Here is a 4789-nt window from a genome sequence, read left to right on the forward strand (position 1 = left end):
ATCCCTTTCTCTCTCTCCTTGCTCTCCTTGCCTTCTCTCCCTCCTTTCTCTCCCTGCTTTCTCTCCCTCCTTTCTCTCCCTCCTTTCTCTCCCTGCTTTCTCTCTCTCCTTTCTCTCCCTTTTTTCTCCACCTTCCTTTCTCTCCCTCCTTTCTCTCCCTCCTTTTTCTCTCTTTTGTCTCCACCTTCCTTTCTCTCCCTCCTTTATCTCTTCTTTCTATCCCTCCTTTCTCTCTCTCCTTTATCTATCTCCTTTCTCTCCCTCCTTTCTATCCCTCCTTTCTCCCCCTCCTTCCTATCCCTCCTTTCTCTCTCTCCTTTCTCTCCCTCCTTTCTATCCCTCCTTTCTCCCCCTCCTTTCTATCCCTTCGTTCTCTCCCTGCTTTCTCTCCCTCCTTTCTCTCCCTGCTTTCTCTCTCTCCTTTCTCTCCCTTTTTCTCCACCTTCCTTTCTCTCCCTCCTTTCTCTCTCTCCTTTCTCTCCCTTTTTTCTCCACCTTCCTTTCTCTCCCTCCTTTCTCTCCCTCCTTTCTCTTTCTTTTCTCTCCACCTTCCTTTCTCTCCCTCCTTTATCTCTTCTTTCTATCCCTCCTTTCTCTCTCTCCTTTCTCTATCTCCTTTCTCTCCCTCCTTTCTATCCCTCCTTTCTCCCCCTCCTTTCTATCCCTCCTTTCTCTCTCTCCTTTCTCTCCCTCCTTTCTATCCCTCCTTTCTCCCCCTCCTTTCTATCCCTCCTTTCTCTCCCTCCTTTCTCTCCCTCCTTTCTATCCCTCCTTTCTCCCCCTCCTTTCTATCCCTCCTTTCTCTCCCTGCTTTCTCTCCCTCCTTTCTCTCCCTCCTTTCTCTCTCTCCTTTCTCTCCCTTTTTTCTCCACCTTCCTTTCTCTCCCTCCTTTCTCTCTCTCCTTTCTCTCCCTTTTTTCTCCACCTTCCTTTCTTTCCCTCCTTTCTCTCCCTCCTTTCTCTTTCTTTTTTCTCCACCTTCCTTTCTCTCCCTCCTTTATCTCTTCTTTCTATCCCTCCTTTCTCTCTCTCCTTTCTCTATCTCCTTTCTCTCCCTCCTTTCTATCCCTCCTTTCTCCCCCTCCTTTCTATCCCTCCTTTCTCTCTCTCCTTTCTCTCCCTCCTTTCTATCCCTCCTTTCTCCCCCTCCTTTCTATCCCTCCTTTCTCTCCCTCCTTTCTCTCCCTCCTTTCTATCCCTCCTTTCTCCCCCTCCTTTCTGTCCCTCCTTTCTCTCCCAGCAGAAAAGCAGCCTCCAAATGGATATGGAGGCTTATTTTTGGCATGCAAACAACGCCCCTCTTCCTCCTCTTCTTCCCCTCCTCTCTTCACCCAGTGGGTGGAACTGCGTTTGTGGGCAGCTGTTTGGCTCCAGCTTTGCTGTGCTGCCTCTTACAACTCAGCAGAAATCCATTGCCCACCACCCCCACCACACAAACCCATAACATACACAAACAAGCTGACGTCAGTACAAGCCCATTCCATTACCCGCCCTCTCAACTCCTCTGTTTATTACAGGCCTAATCCCATCTCACGACTTTCCAAAGGCCACAAACCAGTCATTGTTGTTGCTCCCTGTAGCTTTTTCTTATAGGAGGTCAGTGACTGCTGACTCACCCATCCCAAACCCTCACCCACCCCCAAATCTAAAACCTTACTGCTGTCCCTGAGGTAGTCTGTTCTTACAGCTATGTTGTGTTTCTCAACAGATAATAAGTGGGTCAGAAGAGGGTACACAGCAAACATGGCCCCGTTTGGGTATTTGGTGGGCAAGGTAGATAGGGGCTAGCCCGCAGCAATCCCACACCAGCCCAGTGTCGTTCCAGTTTAAGTGTTCTGTTGTGTGATGTCAACATAAAGGTTTATCTTGTACACAGTCTGCAAAAAGGCTTAGATAAGTGCATGTGACATATGAGAACGTTTTAAGTTAAGGGCAGCCTACATGGTCCAGTGTTTTAACCTGCATTGGGCCAACATCGTACCAATGTGGGCAGCCTACATGGTCCAGTGTTTTAACCCGCATTGGGCCAACATCGTGCCAATGTGGGCAGCCTACATGGTCCAGTGTTTTAACCTGCATTGGGCCAACATCGTGCCAATGTGGGCAGCCTACATGGTCCAGTGTTTTAACCCGCATTGGGCCAACATTGTGCCAATGTGGGCAGCCTACATGGTCCAGTGTTTTAACCCGCATTGGGCCAACATCGTGCCAATGTGGGCAGCCTACATGGTCCAGTGTTTTAACCCGCATTGGGCCAACATCGTACCAATGTGGGCAGCCTACATGGTCCAGTGTTTTAACCCGCATTGGGCCAACATCGTACCAATGTGGGCAGCCTACATGGTCCAGTGTTTTAACCTGCATTGGGCCAACATCGTACCAATGTGGGCAGCCTACATGGTCCAGTGTTTTAATCTGCATTGGGCCAACATCGTACCAATGTGGGCAGCCTACATGGTCCAGTGTTTTAACCTGCATTGGGCCAACATCGTACCAATGTGGGCAGCATACATGGTCCAGTGTTTTAACCCGCATTGGGCCAACATCGTACCAATGTGGGCAGCCTACATGGTCCAGTGTTTTAACCCGCATTGGGCCAACATCGTACCAATGTGGGCTGCCTACATGGTCCAGTGTTTTAATTTGCATTGGGCCAACATCGTACCAATGTGGGTAGGCTACATGGGTCCAGTGTTTTAACCTGCATTAGGCCAACATCGTGCCAATGTGGGTAGGCTACATGGGTCCAGTGTTTTAACCCGCATCAGGCCCACCTCGTGCCAATGTGGACATGTTTGCTGGGTAGTGATTTAGCACACAGACTCCTGTCATCCCTATGGCCCTTGCAGACTCTGTACTGCCTCCTTCTATACTGCAGGTATAGTGAGGAGATATTTGCTTAGAATCATATGTATATTGTATAATATTGTTTAATAATAATTGATCATACAGTTTAAATTTGGGACAGGCCAGGTTTTGTTTTGTGCTCATTTTTGCTAACAATTTCACTCACATTTGGAGTTGGGTTCAGCACATCATTAGCATTTTGTATGTGGTCATTTAAATTGGTGTAAAAAATAAAGGTTCATTCCCGAACACACAGACAGCATGCTCTGCTTCTGTCTTATTATAACCCTGGGCTCATCCCATTACTGTTGCTGTCCATTCAATTACCAGGGATGCTATGTTTATGCAAGCGCTGAATTACACAGAAATATCTGACAGAAAACCTTCCCTTTCTGGTAACTTAGTTATCTGCTTTCACTTATCTGCTGTCTCTCAGTTCTACACTGATGGAGGGAACCTAGCTATCTCAAGGCAGCTGTCTACATAACAAAATAGAGGCATCAGACTTTTTTTTGCCCTGTCACTTCTCCAACCCTGGTATTCTTCATCTTTAATCTGATCATTTAGCGACACCGTATAGCACATAGCTAATACCTGCCTGCCCATAGAAATATGGTCAATGATGGCGTGATGGGTGGAATGCCAGCTATTTTGAGTATACCCATGCCAGGAAGTAAATCGTTTCTATGTGCCTGCCCATCACCACTGAGAAACCATGGGAGGTCACGAACATATGAACATCATGGCTGATTAAGTTACTTACTTTAGTTGGGTGACTATACAGTGTATCAATATAGCGTATAGGTCAATATACAGTCACCACAGAGCGCTGCACCACAACTGTTTGAACTGGTCATTTTTTAGATGATAACATTTTCTAAAATCACATATTTCTGCTTCAGCCAGACACGTTAGTCTCCTTTCATATCGATGTCCATCTCCCCCTCAGTGTCTCTGACTCTCCACGTCACTTGGTGTGGCTTTTATAACCCTGCATGGTGCAGTACTGGTGTGTTATAACTGGTACCGGTTTCGCCACTGGTCTGGGACAATGATTAAGTTATTTATTGTGTATCTATATATAGTTTCAGCCACATGGGGGCTAAATGGGAGAGAGCTTAGCTGTAAGGGGATTAGATGAAGACATAAGCTATTTTGTGATCTCATCCTTCAGCTGAAACTGTCAGATGAACACCCAGGAAAGTAATTGAATAACAAAGGAAGAGGCCTGGAAATAGATGGAATTTATTAACCCTGGACAAAGCTTATATTTGTTTTACCGTAATCACGCGACATACATCTTTTGTCACATGCTAAAAATAGGAGAAATGAATGAAATACATATTGATTGAATTGATTGGTGTAATGCTTACTTACAATGCAAAGTATGGACCATACAGTACCAAAAGCACATGGCGATTTCATCCCAGTCCACCCATTGACTGTTCTTAGATTCACAGTGTCTAAAAGCAGGGCTAAGCCCAGTTAAACCCAGTGTAAATGTGTGAAGAGAAGTGATTTGCTATACACTTATAGCATCTTAGGCTTTCCTTGAGGAGTGGAGAATCAGGTTGCCAGAAGAGCAAGGCATAAGAGGCTTACTGATAAGACACATCTAATGATTGCACACAGACACTGTTGTCCTGGCTTCTCATGTGACCTCATGAGTCCAAACAATGTATCTGATCGATAAAGAAGTCACACACTGGATAGGATATCAATATCTGGAATTGCCCATCTTGCTTTATTGTCATGGGACGCAAGGAACATTTGCTTTAACCTTTCATTACAGATATTGTTTATCAGGGATCTTTAGAACTGACACGAGGGACTGAGTATAATCCCAAAAAACTATTGTAGAATAGCAAGGATTTCACCAACTTCTTTGAATGGACAGGACATGTGATGTGCCCATTTGAAATACATGAATCTGTCACCTGTA

The sequence above is a fragment of the Oncorhynchus mykiss genome, chromosome 14, assembly GCF_057628025.1.
Source record: "Oncorhynchus mykiss isolate SJ-2025 chromosome 14, ASM5762802v1, whole genome shotgun sequence".
Taxonomy (NCBI): domain Eukaryota; kingdom Metazoa; phylum Chordata; class Actinopteri; order Salmoniformes; family Salmonidae; genus Oncorhynchus; species Oncorhynchus mykiss.